This window comes from Prionailurus viverrinus, chromosome D2 (assembly GCF_022837055.1).
Source record: "Prionailurus viverrinus isolate Anna chromosome D2, UM_Priviv_1.0, whole genome shotgun sequence".
In the NCBI taxonomy this organism is placed as follows: domain Eukaryota; kingdom Metazoa; phylum Chordata; class Mammalia; order Carnivora; family Felidae; genus Prionailurus; species Prionailurus viverrinus.
Genome location: NC_062571.1, coordinates 67,818,120 through 67,837,366, shown reverse-complemented (window position 1 = coordinate 67,837,366; position 19,247 = coordinate 67,818,120).

The following is a 19,247-nucleotide window of genomic DNA, read 5'->3' as shown; positions in this document are numbered from 1 at the left end:
TTTCTCTGACTGACTTATTTCACTTAGCATAATACCCTCCAGTGCCATGCAAATTGCTGCATATGGCATGATTTTATTCTTTCTCATTGCCAAGTAGTATTTCATTGTATATATAAACCATCTCTTCTTTATCAATTCATCAGTTTATGGACATTTATGTTCTTTCCATAATTTGGCTATTGTTGAAAGTGCTGCTATAAACATTGGGAGTAATGTTCCCCTATGCATCAGCATTCCTGTATCCCTTGGGTAAATTCCTAGCAGTGCTTTTGCTGGGTTGTAGGGTAGTTCTACTTTTAATTTTTTTGAGGAATCTCCGCACTGTTTTCCAGAGTGGCTGCACCAGTTTGCATTCCCAGCAACAGTGTAAGAGGGTTCCCATTTCTCCACATCTTCTCCAGCATCTATAGTCTTCTGATTTGTTCATTTTAGCCACTCTGGTGTGAGGTGGTATCTCAGTGTGGCTTTGATTTGTGTTTCTCTAATGATGAGTGACATTGAGCATCATTTTATGTGTCTGTTGGCCATCTGGATGTCTTATTTGGAAAAGTGTCTATTCATGTCTTCTGCCCATTTCTTCACTGGATTATTTGTTTTTCAGGTGTAGAGTTTGGTGAGTTCTTTATAGATTTTGGATAGTAGCCCTTTATCTGATATGTCACTTGCAAATATCTTTTCCCATTCTGTCGGTTGTCTTTTAGTTTTGTTGATTGTTTCCTTTGCAATGCAGAAGATTTTTATGTTGATTAGGTCCCAATAGTTCATTTTTGCTTTGAATTCCCTTGCCTTTGGAGATATGTCGATTAAGAAATTGCTGCGGCTGAGGTCAGAGGTTGTTGCCTGCTTTCTCCTCTTGGGTTTTGATGGTTTCCTGTCTCACATTTAGGTCTTTTGTCCATTTTGAGTTTATTTTTGTGAATGGTGTAAGAAAGTGGCCTAGGTTCATTCTTCTACATGTTGCTGTCCAGTTCTCCCAGCATCATTTGCTAAAGAGACTGTCTTTTTTCCATTGGATACTCTGTCCTGCTTTGTCAAAGATTAGTTGGCCATAACATTTGTGGGTCCAATTCTGAGTTGTCTATTCTATTTTATTGGCCTATGTGTCCGTTTTTGTGTCAATACCATACTGTCTTGATGATTACAACTTTGTAGTAGTGGCTAAAGTCTGGGATTGTGATGCCTCCCACTTTGGTTTTCTTCTTTAGTATTACTTTGGCTATTCGGGGTCTTTTGTGGTTCCATACAAATTTTAGGATTGTTTGTTTGAGCTTTGAGAAGAATGCTGGTTTTGGTAGAGACTTTGGGTTTTCCACATCGAGTGTCATGTCGTCTGCAAAGAGTGAAAGTTTGAATTCTTCTTTGCCAATTTTGATGCCTTTTATTTTATTCTGTTGTCTGATTGCTGATGCTAGGACTTCCAACACTGTTAAACAACAGTGGGGAGGGTGAACATCCCTGTCGTGTTCCTGATCTCAGGGAGAAAGCTCTCAGTTTTTCCCCATTGAGGATGATATTAGCTGTGGGCTTTTCATATATGGCTTTTATGATGTTTGAGTATGTTCCTTCTATCATGAGTTTCTTGAGGGTTTTTATTAAGAAAGGATGCTGTATTTTGTCAAATGTTTTTTCTGCATCTATTGACAGGATCATATGGTTCTTATCCTTTCTTTTATTAATGTGATGTATCACATTGATTGATTTGCAAATATTGAACCAGCCCTGCAGCCCAGAAATGAATCCCACTTGATCATGGTGAATAATTCTTTTTATATGTTGTTGAATTTGATTTGCTAGTATCTTGTTGAGAATTTTTGCATCCATATTCATCAGGGATATTGGCCTGTAGTTCTTCTTTTTTTGTGGGGTCTCTGTCTGGTTTGGGAATCAAAGTAATGCTGGCTTCATGCGATGAGTCCAGAAGTTTTCCTTCCATTTCTATTTTTTGGAAAAGCTTGAGAAGGCTAGGTATTAACTTTGCTTTAATTGTCTGGTAGAATTCCCCAGGGAAGCCATCTGGTCCAGGACTCTTAGTTTTTGGGAAATTTTTGATGACTTATTCAGTTTCTTTACTAGTTATGGGTCTGTTCAAGTTTTCTATTTCTTCCTGTTTGAGTTTTGATAGTGTGTGGGTGTTTAGGAATTTGTTCATTTCTTCCAGGTTGTCTAGTTTGTTGGCATATAATTTTTCATAGTATTCCCTGATAATTGCTTGTATTTCTGAGGGATTGGTTGTAATAAATCCATTTTCATCCATGATTTTATCTATTTGGATCCTTTCTCTTTTCTTTTTGAGAAGCCTGGCTAGAGGTTTATCAATTTTGTTTATTTTTTCAAAAAACCAACTCTTGGTTTCATTAATCTGTTCTACTGTTTTTGTTGTTGTTGTTGTTTTTTGGATTCTATATTTATTTCTGCTCTGATCTTTATTATTTCTCTTCTTCTGCTGGGTTTAGGATTTCTTTGCTATTCTGTTTCTAGTTCCTTTTGGTGTGCTGTTAGATTTTGTATTTGGGATTTTTCTTGTTTCTTGAGATAGGCCTGGATTGCAGTGTATTTTCCTTTGCTGCATCCCAAAGGGTTTGGGATATTGTGTTTTCATTTTCATTTGTTTACATATATTTTTAAATTTCTTCTCTAATTGCCTGGTTGACCCATTCATTCTTTGGTAGGGTGTTCTTTTTTTTTTTTTTTTTAATTTTTTTTTAACATTTATTTATTTTTGAAACAGAGAACATGAACAGGGGAGGGTCAGAGAAAGAGGGAGACACAGAATCTGAAACAGGCTCCAGGCTCTGAGCTGTCAGCACAGAGCCCAATGCGGGGCTCGAACCCACGGACCGTGAGATCATGACCTGAGCCGAAGTCAGACGCTAAACCGACTGAGCCACCCAGGCACCCCAGTAGGATGTTCTTTATCCTCCATGCTTTTGGAGGTTTTCCAGACTTTTTCTTGTGGTTGATTTCAAGTTTCATAACATTGTGATCTGAAAGTGTGGATGGTATGATCTCAATTCTTGTATATTTTTGAGGACTGTTTTGTGACCCAGTATGTGATATATCTTGGTGAATGTTCCATGTGCACTCGAGGAGAAAGTATATTCTGCTGCTTTAGGATGTAGAGTTCTAAATATATCTGTCAAGTCCGTCTGGTACACTGTATCATTCAGGGCCATTGTTTCTGTATTGATTTTCTGTGTAGATGATCTGTCCATTGTTGTAAGTGGAGTATTAACGTCCCCTGCAATTACCACTTTCTTACCAATAAGATTGCTTATATTTGTAATTAATTGTTTTATATATTTGGGTGCTTCTGAATTCAGTGCATAGACACTTATAATTGTTAGTTTTTCCTGATGGATAGACCCTGTAATTATTATATACTGCCCTTCTTCATCTCTTGTTACAGCCTTTAATTTAAAGTCTAGTTTGTCTGATATAAGTATGGCTACTCCAGCTTTCTTTTTGACTTCTGGTAGCATGATAGATGGTTCTCCATCCACTCACTTTCTTTTATTTATTTATTTATTTATTTATTTATTTATTTATTTAATGTTTATTTATTTTTGAGACAGAGACAGAGCATGAACAGGGGAGGGTCAGAGAGAGAGAGAGAGAGAGAGAGAGAGAGAATCTGAAACAGGCTCCAGCCTCTGAGCTGTCAGCACAGAGCTGATGGGGCTTGAACTCACGGACCGTGAGATCATGACCTGAGCCAAAGTCAGACGCTTAACCGACCAAGCCACCCAGGCGCCCCCCACTCACTTTCAATCTAAAGGTGTCCTCAGGTCTAAAATGGGTCTCTTGTAGACAGAAAATAGATGGGTCTTGTTTTTTTTTTTATCTATTCTGATACCCTATGTCTTTTGATTGGAGCATTGAGCCCATTTATATTCAGTGTTATTATTGACAGATAGGAGTTTAGAGTCATTGTGTTATCCATAGGTTTCATGGTTGTAGTGATGTCTCTTGTCCTATGATATGGATATTGTTCCATTTGATTGAGTCACTTAGTTCTCTAATTCTCCCCCTGTGATCCTGGATTTTTTTATCTCTCTTTTTCTCACTTCCTCTTTTTCCGTAATTTTATCTTCTAATTCACCTATTCTCCCCTCTGCCTCTTCAATCCACACTGTGGTCACCTCTATTTTATTTTACACCTCATTTATAGCATTTTTTAATTCATCATGACTATTTTTTAGTTCTTTGATCTCTGCAATAAGATTCTCTGCTGTCTTCTAAGCTTTTTTCAAGCCCGGGGATTTAATCTTATGACTATTATTCTAAATTCTTTTTCAGTTATATTGTTTATATCTATTTTGATCAATTCTTCAGCTGTCACTTCTTCCTGGAATTTCTTTTGAGGAGAATTCTTCCGTTTCATCATTTTGGCTAGTTTTCCGTCCCTTATGTGTTTTTAAAGCTTGTTATGTGCCCTGCACCTGTGAGCACTACTATATTAAAGAGGGGTCATACATTGTCCAGGGCCAGGTCCTTCAGGAGGTGTGTTTTGGAGAGTGTTACTTGCCCTCTGTTGTGACTTGTAGTGATGTTTTGGACCCTCCCCCAGGTGTGCTTTGATTTGTTCGTTGAAGTAGCCTTGAAAAGGAAAACAGACAAACAGAAAACAAAAACACACAAACACACACACAAAACAAAACAACCCCCCCCCCCAAAAACAAGAAAAACAGAAAACCAGAATAACCAGTTACAAGTAAACAACAGGGTGGAGGCAGTGCTGATGGGAGAGGCCTTATCCCATACAAAGAGAGAAATGACAGGGCCAGGGAAAAAGAAAGAAAAAAAAAATTCACCAGAGAAACTACACAGCCTAATCCAGACAGAGAGAAAGGAACATAAAGAAGGAGGTGGGGAAAAAGAAAAAGAAAATAACGTTATCCATATAGAGAAACTATATGGCTTAATTGAGAGAGGCAGAATGGAGAATAAAAAAGGAGGTGTGGAACATGTATCAAGAGAATGGATTAAATATATCTGCTTAAACAAACCAACAACCAGAGTAACTAGACTAGAGGAGGGAACAGATAAGAAGGAGAAAAGGAAGGAAGAATATATCTATATAACAAGAATTGTCCAAGAATTAATCTAGGCAATGCAGCAACGCTAGTCTCGAGGAGGGGCCATCTGGTTCCTCAGCATCTATCCCTTTCCAGTAGATATGCAGTTACCACGGAGGGGCGTGGTTTGGTGTGGGCAGGTCTCGCCTCCACTGTGGGCCCACTGTCTGATCCCTGAGGCCCCACCTTGGTCATGGTGGGGAGAAAAATGGTGACCCCCCACCCCCACCCCAGTGTATCCTCCACAGACCCGGTGTCCCTAACCACTCTGTTTAAGCCATCCTCACTGTGCTGTGGGCATAAACGAGGTGGTTTGGCTCACCCCACTGACTCCCCTGCTTCCTTGGTGCTTGGCTGGGATTCAAACTTCTGCTCTGGGTGCCCCAGTACTGGGGAAGTGCAGCTCCCCTCCATATATGGTCTCTGGCTGGTGGGCGCCTCAGGCTTTGTCCTGTTCCACAGCACTTCACGGAGGGAATCTCTTTCTCCTACTGTGGCCTGCGCCCCTGACCTACCATGGAGCCTGAGGCTGGCTTCCCTCCTCCCCAGGTGCACCATCCGGGCAGCCGGTACCAGTCCTGAGAAAGTCCCGCAGTTAGAGATTGGATCTTTCTTCGTTCTGGTCCGAGGTTTTTCTCTTGTCTAGATACAGTCCTACACTTCCCCAGTGGCTCTTTCTCTTCCCTTTGTCTCTCTGTGGAAGGGGATCCCTCCCCTCCATTCGTTTTATCTCTCCCAGTTCTCAATCATGCACTATGGCCTGTCAGGTTGTCCCGGTGGGTCCCTGGAAGCACGACTGTCTTTTTTCCTCCCTGACTCCTGGGGTTCAAAATCCTTTGGCCTCAACACTTCTTTGTTTGGGAGTCGAGGGAAGTTCGGATCCCCCTACTTCTCTGTCATGTTGGCCCCTCCTTTAAATAATTATATCCAGAACTGCTCATCTCCTGTTTGTTAGGAATAAACAAACTGAAACTTAAAAGAGATAGGGCTGCAAACAAAGCTTGGTTTTCAAAGAACGTCCTCACCTTCCAACTCTTTTCCTTATGGCTCACGCCTGCTCTCTCCTCTCCAAGTCTGGGCTGGAAACACATGGGCGAAAGCTCAGTGCCCTGAGTGAGAAATGTGTAGGGGGAGAGAAATGTGTAGGTAGCTCCTGAGCAATCATTACTCTCTCACAGGCTCTGACCCAGTGAGCCTCAGGTATAGGTGGGTGGTTGCAAAACAGCTTGGATACAGGGTTTCAGCTCCACCAAGCTGGGAGGATGGTGAGTGATGGACCACTGGGGGGTCAACAAGGATCACACTGAACTTTCATGATCGCCTGACCACAGCTCTTCAGATCACATCCTCCTTGGCCACCATTAGCACCCTAATATGCACGCAGAAGCTCTCTTTGTTTTCACTGCTTCTCACACCTTCTGTTCGGGTGGAAAAGTTGCCAGTGTGATATTTATCCTACAAGTTTTAAAATCTAAAAACCTCAAAGGCAATTCTTCCCTTTGGACTTTCTGTCTTCTGTCTCTAGTTTTTCATTTGAGTAGGTCACAAATAAAGAGCAGAAGTGGGGAGAGAGAGCAGGAATCATCTTTATTTGAAGAGACCACTGGCCAATATAGACTGATATATTGAACAAACGTGTTTATAACATGTATATACTCTCTGCATAAATATATTCTCTCTCTCTCTCTCTCTCGTGCATTTGCTTTTATTCAGTTTGACAATATTAAACTTTACTTGAGCCCCGTGCTCCTGGAAAACAGTGGCAGTTAAGAAGTCTCCCAACCTTTTGTGTTCCAACAAACAGTTTATCACAAAGAACTACCCTTCCCCACGTGACTTAGGTAAGACTCAAAGTCCACTCTTTCTCACGGCTGTCATAAGACATGGGGGTGGCTCCCTTATTTACCTGTGACAAGGCCAAATGCAGCCCTTCTCCCTTTTGTCTGAACCTGCTGACAAGGCTGGACACAGCCTCTCCCACTTCCTGTTCTTGGTCTCATGACTGATTAGCTGAGATTAGAACTGTTTGTCCCCATGAAACTAACTAACCACAGAGAAAAACATTTCCTGGTCTGATAACTGACTGAGACTTGTCCTTCTTGCAAAACAACCCCAACTGTAAACCTCCCCACTTGGAACTTATTTATTCTCCTTTCTGTTCCCATAGAAGTTTAAAGCAAAATCACCCTGTGGAGACATCCCGATCTTTGGATCTGGGGTGCTCTTCTTATTGCAATAGCCCGAGTACAGTCAATCTTCTCATTCATCTGGTGTTTGCCTTTTGCTCCAGCTTTACTGAGATACAATGGACTGGTTTTTGCTGTTGACAAGCTGCCCAGGTTTTATGGAACCTCTACTGGACATGTGGGAGGCAGAGATAACTATGACCCTCTTTCTCCTCTAAGAGCTCAACATAGAATGGAGAAAAGATACATAAAGCTGAGTAATCCTAGGACCTGGCAGCCTGTAATAAGCACTCAGATAGGTGAAGAGCACCAAAGTAACTGTGGAGATGGAGGGCTGGAGTTTTCAGTCCTGCCTGCCTCCCTCTCTTAGGGCTATGTCCCTGGTTGTCAATAAAAGATTTCCTGGCCTCCTGGATGAAAATGCTGCTAGGAAATACAGAATTTAAAATAGGTATGGAAGAACAAAGCAATCTTCCCAATGTGTGGTCCACTGAAAGTGGTACTGACGGGTGAGAGCCTGGCATCACCTCTCCCCAAGTCACCTCAAATAAGCACACAGTTGAAGTAGACCCAATGTCCTTGATATGCAAATACAATAGCTTCAAAAAAGTCTTCTGGCCCCCACTTCCAAACAACCAGACAGCTTCTGTCAATTTTTTTTTTTAACGTTTATTTATTTTTGAGACAGAGAGAGACAGAGCATGAACGGGGGAAGGTCAGAGAGAGAGGGAGACACAGACTCTGAAACAGGCTCCAGGCTCTGAGCTGTCATCACAGAGACCCACGTGGGGCTTGAACCGAGCTGAAGTCGGAGCTTAACCAACTGAGCCACCCAGGTGCCCCCAGACAGCTTCTTTCTGCAGAGAAAACCAGTGGCAGACACTGTCTGCTTTCAAGAGTCTGAAAATTACAGAGTAGCCAGAATGAGACCAGCAGACATGAGGCAGAAAATGTGGTATCCAGCCAGCCTCAGGAAAGTGATAAAGAGACCAACTTGCTGAACTGATTGCTACACGAAGGTTGTTTACACAAACCCAATCTGGTCCTGTCCCGTAAAAAGTGGATTGAAGGGAATGATCAATTAGTAGTTCATCATGATGTTAGCCTTGCCTTAGTGTATAGGGGCTCGGATTGCAGCAAGTGGGTTGCTTTCCCTCCCTCTCAAAATGGAGGGTGGGGGAAGGGGAAGTAAATTGCCAAACAAAACCAGATTGCAGAGGGGGCAGTCTATTACAGCTCCAGGGAATCATAAAGGGCATCATCTCTATCATAAATCATAAATGTGCATAAACTTAAATGCACATTACAGTAGCTGAAGCCTAGCCTAAATCGGTGCATTTTTGTTTCAATAGCATTTGATTATTCTTGTGATGTGATTACTATGATCATAACTATTGCAATTTGCCAGTGTATTGAGATAACTTGTCCAAAGAGATGCAGCTTGAAATCAAGAATAACAGAGGTGATTCACTGTGAGCACCTGCTGGGAGGGCACCTGGTCAGGCAGAATTCCATTCAGGAAGCTCAGGGTGTTAGGGAGAGCCTGGCCACCTACAACTGGGGAGAAAGATGTGGTGGAAACAGAGCTGACCTTGATCCTCAGCCTTGCGGCAGGACCTCAGAGAAGTCACTTTACTGTCACCCCACTATGAAGTTCCATAAACATGCTACAATGCAAATTAAAGCTGCCAGATCTTTGAGTACCCTGTCGCCTCTGTGGTGGATGCCCTCTTCTCTTTACTTCAAAAGTCTGTCACTTGGTAAATTGTCTTTCTTCAAGTTCCTGCTAGCATATCACTTCATTAGATCTTCCCCTGCTCTTTTCATGTAGAGCAGATGACAGGACAACCATCAATGTTTATTACTATCATGTATATATGATAGTGTGTGGGTGGCGAGGCTCATGTATCACCGAGTATTGTAAGTATTAAAAATGGGAGATGTGTCTGGCTCAACATTATACCCACTGCATAATGATGGCACTTGGAGGACATTTAGTAAATATTGGTTAAGTTTCTTCTTCAGTGAGAAATGAGAACTGAGAAAATTCTCACAGAATTGTAGCAAGGATCAGCAAGGAAATTATAAGTATTAAAATACCTGGTCACAAACTATACACAAACCAAACATTTGCATATCAAACTGGACAAGAAGAATCTGTGTGAGAACTCACACGACTGCTCACCAGCAGACCCAGCTGGTGTCTGCCAATGTGTCTCCAAGAATCCAAGTCTCCTGCCTCAGCAGCTCAGTGGAACAAGAAAATCCCATTTTATCATGAGTCAAAAAAGGAAAGATGTTGCCATTTTCTTTTCACTCATGTGGAATTTAAGAAATGAAACAGATGAACATATGGGAAGGGGGGGAAAAGAGGAGAGAGGGAGACAAATCACAAGACTCTCTTAAGGACAGAGAACAAACTGAGGGTTGATGGAGGGAGGTGGGTGAGAGATGGGCTAGATGGGTCATGGGTACTAAGGAGGGCACTTGTTGGGATGTGCACTGAGTGTTGTATGTAAGTGATGAATCACTGGATTCTACTCCTGAAACCAATATTGCACTGTAGGTTAACTAACTAAAATTTAAATGGCAAAAAAAGTAGAGGATGGAGAGATGTAGTGAATGGCAAAGTAGAGTGACACTTTGGAACACAGTCTACCTGCCAACAGTTGTATTTGCAAACACGGATTCTGCTGTACTCTCAGACTCTAGGTGGCAGGTTGGCCTCTGACATCCAGAGTCCTCTCCTTAGAAGGTCCAGGGGAAGAGGAGGGTTGCTTGTGGTACTTGCTTCTTCGACAGGATGTAGGGAAACAAGGCATCAGCAAGACCAGAAGAAGGGGTATGGCTCATGGAGGGAGCCAGGGAGGGGAAGCCACTTGGCTGAGGCTCCCTGGGGCCACCCTCTGTTACCGTTGGTCAGGGTGACCAGCCTTAATCTCCATCCTGCCTCACATGGACACAGATGGGAGCCAGAAGGGAGTATACACCACCTAGAAACAAGGGGGGAAAATCTTTAGGACACACAAAGCACCCGAGTCTCCATCTTAGCCCCAGGACTTGTTCTTCCAGAGTTTGCTGGAGGCTTCATTATCAGCAGGCAAATATTTACCCAAATGATGCATTTCTAGAACATCAGTTCCACTGTTTGTGGTGGATATATTTTATTGTACTGGGGGCAGGACTAGAATGGGACAGTTGCTTTCTCTGGCCAGGGAGACAAGACAGAGAGATCTCAGCTGCTGGGAATGGGCAGAACAAATCATTTTCTTCGCCATTAAATCTCCTACAGGAGTGAGAACCGGGAAGGAGAATACACACTGCGTGTCAAGTGAACATACACCATTCTCCCTACCTTCTTGCTATACTAGACTGTAACCTCCCTGAGGGGAGAGGAAATGGCTGGATTACTCAGCTCTGTATTTCCATCAACATGCAGAGAATAAAAGTGAGGGAATGAATGAAGGAACGAGCTCTCTCAAACACGACCCATGAAGAGAGAAGGGTACTCAGCTCTATTTTAGAGGGGAGAGTACTGCAGGAAGGTAGAAACAGTGTGAGAAGGGATGTGACTGGGCTCCTGGTGGAGGGCCAGGCACTATCACCCAGGGGCTGATTTCTCCAGAGAAAGAGCAGCCAGTGTATCTGTTTTGATCTCAAAGGCCAGAGTGGCACAAGTGGGGTTGGGCACGTTCCCCTCTCCAGGCTCTACCCCATTGCAGTTCAGAGGAAGATCCCTTGGGGAGGAGAAAGGGGAGTTGAGGTCTGGCTGTGTCCATAAATACAGTATGTTCTGGACAAGTCCTTTTTGTTTCCTGGGACCCCTTTTCATCATCACAGAACCGGAGGAAGCAGTCCATTCTGTGCTCCTCTGACATTCCACTGGGTGCACCTGGTGGCAGTGGGGAGAAAAGGCCTGTGGGTTTGGAATAGCGACCATAATCAGTGAAGTTTTTTGATGATGCCTTTAAAAAAAATTCTGGCAAGGGGCGCCTGGGTGGCTCAGTTGGTTGAGCAGTTGAGCAGTTGAGTGTCTGACTCTTGGTGTTGGCTCAGGTCATGATCTCGTGGTTTGCAAGCTTGAGTGAGTTTGAGCCCCCCATCGGGCTCTGTGCTGACAGTGTGGAGCTTGCTTGGGATTCTCTTTCTCCTCTCTCTGGCCCTCCCATGTTCACACTCTCTCAAAATAAATAAAGAAACAAAAAAAATTTCTTAAACAATTCTGGCAAATTGCTCATTTGTGTTTGTTTTAATATGTAATAATGTGTGTCTAGGAAACCTTCTAGGCACATAGAATCTTAGAAGATGAATCATGTTTACCTTTGATTTTTAGTCTCCGTGGGCATTACCTCTTCATTCCTGAGTGTGGGGAACCTCAGAGCCAGTGACTTGAGGGTCCCATCTAGCTCCCGAACCTCATGAGTTTTAAACAAAGTTGGAACAGATGGCTCCTCTCATGTCCCCCAAACAAGCCCACATTCCTGTTCCTTGTTTCACAATATTCTGATCTGAATGTTGTCCTTTGATGAGAAAGTTGAGGATATAACAAACTTTTATGGAATTCTATAGTAAATTGTTGAATTCAGGGACACATCCTTCTTTGTTTGATATATTTCTTCCTGGCTTTCCTCCTAATATCCCTGATAAATTCATCTGGAAACATCCAGGAAAAAATTACTTTCCAGATGTGTCTCTTCCCTAAAAGCATGCCATAACCCTTTTAGTGGAGGTCAGCTAAGCCAGTTGCTTCTTGATAACAAGTTGGTAAAAAGTCTGCAAGGACAATATTTATTTACTATTTTCTTCTTCTCCTCCATCTTTTCGTTCTCCTTCCCCACCATCTCCCCCTCCTCCTTTTCCCCCTACTCCTTTGGTCTCAGTAATTAGTTTTGTAATTGGTAGGCCTCTACTGGCTCCAGAAACAACTGCTGACCATTTAGAAGCATGCCTGGGTTATAGGGGATTACTAGATGTTGACAAGTGCCAGGATTATGTGGCAACAATAATGTATAATGTCTCTGGGGTCCCTGTGTGTAATTTGCCAGCTTTCCGGGTGCAGCCCTAACAAACTCCGGGAAGCTCTGCTCACTGCGAGGGGCCAAAGAGCAAGTACTCCCTTGGTTGCAGCCACTGGGAGAACACATCCGTTATACTGCCAAAGAAATTACTTGGTCCTTAAATCAGAATGCCATCTTTGTCCCCTGGGACTGGAAGGCAGGAGCTGCCATCCTTCCAACTTTCATAGCCACGAGGACCTGAGACCCATTTAAAGGACTCTCAAGGACATGTCTCAGGCACTGCTTGTGACAGCTGGCATCACTAATAGGAAACTTCCAGCCCAGAACACGGCCTTATCAGCACATTCAGCACATAATTTGGGGAGGACCAATACCACACGAGAAATGGGAATTAATCTGAAGGGGAAAAAGTATTTCTGCTTTTGCATCTCTCTCTCTCTTTTTTTTTTTTTTTTTTTAGGAAAACCAACTTTATTGAGGTTTAATTTACCTATAATGAAATGCACTCACATTAAGTGTACTATTTAATGTTTTGGTAAATATGTATACCCATGTAACCATCGCAATCAACATACAGAACATTTTTATCATCCTCCATCATGCCTTCATGCCCTTGACATTCCCTGCATGCCCCTTACACCACTGCTTTTTGTCACTATAGATTAGTTTTACCTATTCAGGAGTGTTAGATGAATGGAACAATGTGGTATGTACTTTTGTTTCTGGCTTCCTATGCTTAGCGTCTGGTTTCTGAGATTCATCCACATTCTTCTGCGTATCAGTAGTTCTTTTTGTTTCTGAGCGGTATCCCGTTCTATAAATATACCATACTTTGTTATCCATTTACCTATTGATGGGCATTTGGGTTGTTTTCAACTTTGGATTCATACGAATAAAGTTTTTTATGAACAGAAGTCTTTGTTGTAGACATACGTGTTCATTTCTCTTCGCTAAGCATCTAGGAATAGAACTGCTGGATCATATGATAAAGAGGAATTTAAATTTTTAACAAACTGCCAAATGGTCTCTAAAGTTTGTGTACCATTTACATTCCCACGAGCAATGCATGAGAATTCTTGTTGCTCCCTATCCTCACCCACACATAGTATTGTTAGTCCTTTTGTTGTTGTTGTTGTTGTTGTTAAGATGTTTAATTATTTTAAAATAATCTCTGCCCAACATGGGGCTCAAATTCGCAATCTCAAGATCAAGAGTCACTGCTCTACGGACAGAGCCAGCTAGGTACCCCCCGGTATTGTTAGTCTTAATTTTAGTCACTTTAGTGTATGTGGAGTAATGTTTATTGCTTTGTGGTTTTATTTGTATTTTCCTGATGACTAATAACATTGAGCATCTCTTTATGTGCTTTTGGTCATTGACGTATCGTCTTTTGTGAGGTGTCTGCTGAAGTATTTGGACAATTTTTATTATTTATCTTCATGTTATTTTGTAAGTTTAAAAAAATCTAGATTTGGTCAAATGTATGTAGTGTAAATATTTTATCCTGATCTGTTGTTTGCATTTTTAAATTTCTAAATTTTTTTCAAAGTTTCTTTGTTTATTTTGAGAGAGAGACCATGAGTGGGGAGGGGCAGAGAGAGAGAGAGAGAGAGAGAGAGAGAGAGAGAGAGGGAGAGAAGCCCAAGCAGACTCTGTGCTAACAGCATGGATGTGGGGCTTGATCTCATGAAGTGTGAGATCATGACCTGAGCTGAAACCAAGAGCCAGAGGCTTAACTGACTGAGCCACCCAGGTGCCCCTGTCTTTTTATTTTTAATGACCAGAAGCTTTAAATTTCGATTAAGTTCAATTTTCCTTTTTCTTAAATCCTTGCCCATCTCAGGATCACAAAGATCTTTTTTCTTTATCCTTTTTTTCCTAGAAGTTTTAGAGTTTTAAATTATCCATAGAAGTCTATGATCCATTTAAAGTTAATTTTGATATATGGTATGATGTAAGAGTCAAGGTACATTTCCCCCATATTTATATCTAGCTATTCCAGCAGTATTACTGAAAAGGCTATTATTTCCCCAAGTGAAGAACCTTGACACATTGCCAAAAATCAATTGACTATAAATGTGTGGGTCTATTTCAGAATTTTCTGTTCTGGTCCATTAATTTGTATGTTTATGCTCATACCACATGCTTTAATTACTGTCTGAAATGACATAGTACAGCCCTTCTGTATTTATTCTTCTTTCTCAAAGTTGTTTAGACTCTACCAGTCTTTTGAAACTGGTTTCTGTTTTTTTAAATACAAACAAGACTCTTTGGGTTTTAATGGAGAATACATTAAATCTGTAGATTAGTGCAGGTATATCTTCCATTTATTTAGAGTTCCTTTAATTTCAGCAGTATTTTATAATTTTTTTTACAGGTCTTGCACATAGTTTGATACATTGATCTCTAAGTATTCCATGATTTTTGATGATATTGTAGGTAGCATGTTTTTTATACACTTTCCATAGACATAAAATTGACATATATGTTGACTTTGTATCCTACAAATGCGTTAGACTTACTTGTCAGTTATGGTAGCTTTTATATAGATTCCTTAGGATTTCTACGTACATAATTATGTCATCTGTGACTAAAGACATTTTTACTTCTTTTTCTAACTGTATGCTGGTTATTTTTTCTTATGTATGTATTTTGTCTTATCTCTTTAGCTAGGACCTCTAGTACAATGTTGAAGAGTAGTGATGACAATGGGCATCCTTGTTTTGTTCCTGATCTTAGGGATTAAAGCATTCAATCTTTCATCAGTCAGTATGGTTCACAGATGGTTTTTTAAGATCAGGTTGAGGACATTCTCCTCCATTCTTAGTGTGTTGAGAGTTGCTGTTATGAATGAGTGCTGAATTTGGTAAAACATCTTATGCATCTAAGCAAGTAATATATGCCTTTTCTCCCTTATTCTGCTAATATGATAAATTATATTAATTTTTGAATGTTAACCTAACTTCGCATTCCTGGGAAAATGTCAAATTGTTCACAATTTATTGACTTTTTTATACATTGCTGGGTAAAATTTCTTAATTAAAAAATAATTTTAAGAATCTATTCACAGGGGATGTTGGCCTGTAGTTTTCTTTTCTTATAATATCTTTTTCTGGTATCAGAACAAATTGATACCATAAAATGACTTCAGAACTGTTCCTCTCGGGGTGCCTGGGTGGCTCAATTGGTTAAGTAGATACGTAACCTCAGTTGGTTAAGTAGATACTGACTTTTGATTTCGACTTAGGTCATGATCTCACAATTTGTGAGTTTGAGCCGTGTTGACAGCGCAAAGGCTGCTTGGGAATTTTTTTTTCTCTCTCTCTTCTCCTCCACTCTCTCTCTGTCAAAATAAATAAATAAACAAACATTAAAAAAAGAAGTATTCCTTCATTCTGTATTTTATGAAAGTTTGTTTAATATTATATTACATTGTTCTTAAATATTTGATAAATTTTATCATGAAACTATTTGGAGCTTGAATTTCCTTTATGGAAATGTTTTAAAATAGGAATTCAATTTCCTTAATATATATAGGATTGTTAACATTTTTTTTTTTAAGTTTATTTTTAAGAGAGACAGAGACAGAATGTGAGTGGGTTAGGGGCAGAGAGAGAGGGAGACACAGAATCTGAAGCAGGCTCCAGTCTCTGAGCTGTCAGCACAGAGCCTGATGCAGGGATCGAACTCACAAGCTGTGAGATTATGACCTGAGCCGAAGTCGGTCGCTCAACTGACTGAGACACCCAGGAGCCCCGGATTGCTAGCATTTTAATTTCTTGTGATGATTTAGTCTTTTTAGGGATTTTGTCTTCCTAGGAATCTGTTCATTTCATCTGAAGTGTGGAATTTAATGGCATAAAGGTTTCCACATTTCCTTTCTATCCTTTTAATATCTGTAGGATCTGTAGAAATTTCCCCTCTTTCATTCCTGACATCAGTAATTTGTGTCTTCTCTTCTTTTTTTTCTTGATAAACTTGGAAGTTTATCAACTGCACTGGGCTTTTCAGTGAGCTAACTTTGATTATATTGTATTTCTCAATTCCTTGGCCCTTTTCTATGCATTGGTTTCTGCTTGTCTTTATTTATTTATTTTTTTCTTAATTTTATTCACTTTGGGGTTAATTTGCTTCACTTTTCCCACCTTCCTAAGCTGGAAACTTACACCTTTGATTTTTATAGCTTTATTCTTTTTTTATATATTTTTTTAAAGTTTATTTACCTATTTTGAGACAGAGAGAGAGAGTGTAAGCACAGGAAGGACAGAGAGAGAGAGGGAGAGGGAGAGGGAGAGAGAGAGAGAGCGAGAGAGAATCCCAAGCAGGCTCTGAGCTGTCAGCATGGAGCTTGATGTGGACCTTGAACCCACATGAACCGTGAGATCATGACCTGAGCTGAAATCAAGTCGGATGGTCAACCGACTGAGCTACCCAGGTGCTCCTTTATTCCTTTTTTTAATGTGAGCATTCAAAGTTATAACTTTTCCTGAAGTCACTTCTTTAATTGCATCATACATATTTTGATATGTTGTATTTTAATTTTCATTCGGTTCAACATTTTCCTCATTTTTTTTGTGTGTTTTTTTTTCTTTGACACATAGGTTAATTAGAAGCATGTTGTTAAATTTTTAAATATTTAGAGATTTTTAAGATACCTTTTGGTTAATTTCTAATTTACTTATATTTTGGTCAGAGAACATACTCTCTTTAATTTCAGCCTTTTACATTTATTGAGTCTTGTTTTATGGTTTACCATCTGGTCTGTTGTGGTGAATGTTACATGTGAAATTGAAAACAGTGTGCATTCAGCTGTTTTCAGTGTAATGTTCTATAAATATCTATTAGGTCATGTTGGCTATAGAACAGAATACGGGATTGGATAAGTCCGTTATTCTACTTTGGCCACAAGCAACAATGTAAATGTAAATGAAGGAATTTACATTTGACTATACATGCTATAATTAAACCAGGGAGCAAAGCCAGCTTGAGTCAAATGTAACACTAATCCAAATTTAGGGATCGTTCTTGATCCAATGCTTGCAGCTCATTCCTTGCTAAAAGGAAAGGTTTCTTGGTATCAACATAATTTTTTTTTGATTTTGGCCACTGAAAGCAAGTAAAACAAGAGGTCCAAATTACTTACCGCTGGCTCTGATACTATAGAACTGTTATATTTAAAAATGGCTGGAGAAAGGGGTGCCTGGGTGGCTCAGTTGGTTGAGCATCCGATGTTGGCTCAGGTCATGATCTCACGGTCTATGAGTTGGAGCCCTGTGTCGGGCTCTGTGCTGACAGCTCAGAGCCTGGAGCCTGCTTTGAATTCTGTGTCTCCCTCTCTCTCTGCCCCTCCCCAGCTCATGCTCTGTCTCTCTCTCAAAAATAAATAAACATTAAAAAATTTTTTAAAAATGACTGGAGAAAAAACCTACAACTTTTAGATAATATTACATTTTATATAGAGAATTTCATTTTATTCATGGCCATAATTCAGAAGTTATTTATTATATGATAAAGAAATTAAAAATTATGGTCATCCCTTGTATGTTAGGGACTTTTTTTTTCCCTTGCTGCTTTCATGATTCTCTCCTTGCCTGAGTATTTTGTGAATTTGACTATGATATGCCCTGTTGATGGTCGGTTTTTGTTGAATCTAATGGGGGTCCTCTGTGCTTCCTGGATTTTGATGTCTGTGTCTTTCCCCAGGTAAGGAAAGTTTTCCACTATGATTTGCTCACATAACCCTTCTACCCCTATTTCTCTCTCTTCCTCCTCTGGGACTCCTATGGTTCTGATGTTGTTCCTTTTCAATGAGTCACTGATTTCTCTAATTCTTAAATCGTGCTCTTTGGCCTTAATCTCCTTTTTTTCTGCTTCGTTATTCTCTGTAAGTTTGTCCTCTATATCGCTGATTCTCTGTTCTGCCTCGTCCATCCTTGCCGCTGCTGCATCCATCTATGACTGCAGCTCAGTTATAGCATTTTTAATTTCATTCTGGCTATTTTTTACTTCTTTTATCTCTGCAGAAAGGGATTCTAATCTATTTTCGACTCCAGCTAGTATTCTTATTATCGTGATTCTAAATTCTGGTTCAGACAAAAAATTATGGTCAAGGTAAGGAATTTCTTGTCTCCATATGTAGTCTCGAGTCCCATTAAAAATAACTCTATTAGGCACAAACTTCCAGTTATGAATAAGTTTTGGGATGTAGCGTAAAGCATGGTGACTGTAGTCAATAATATTGTAGTGCATATTTGAAAGTTGCCAAGAGAGTAAATCTTAAAAGTTCTCATCAGAAGAAAGGAACATTTTGTAGCATTTTATGATGATGGATGACAAATTGACCTATCGTAGCAATCATTTCACAGTGTATGCAAATATTGAATCATTATGTTGTACTCCTGAAACTAATATAATGTTATAGGTCAATTGTACCTCAATAAAAAAATAACTCTATTAAAATACAACTTTAGGACATGTCAAATCTGATCTGTGATCAATTTTATTGACTAAGTAAAATATATTCTGCATTAATGATAATAGTGGTAATGGTGGCTGAGGAAAAGGAAGGAAGAAGAAAAGTAAGAGAGGGAATGAAAAACTACTCAGTCTTTTTTTTTTTATTTAAGCAATTTTTTGCTTATGTTTAACTACTCCAAATTATACATGCTTATTTAAGGAAAAATAACAACAATATTTGGTAAGTTTATAGCATACACAAAATTAAAATATATGACAATGATAGCATAAAGGTCAGGAAGGAGTAACTGGAAACATACTATTAAAAAGATCCTTAATAAGTATAGTTCAACTATATTTCCACCTACTCCTTTTATTCTGAATCCTGTGTTGTGTGCATTTTCCCACAAAAAAATTGGATTAAAAATGATAGGCCATTTTGAAGACTGAGAACGTTAGATGTGGATAAACATAAATCCTGCACAATCTTATATCATCTTAAGTATTTGAAG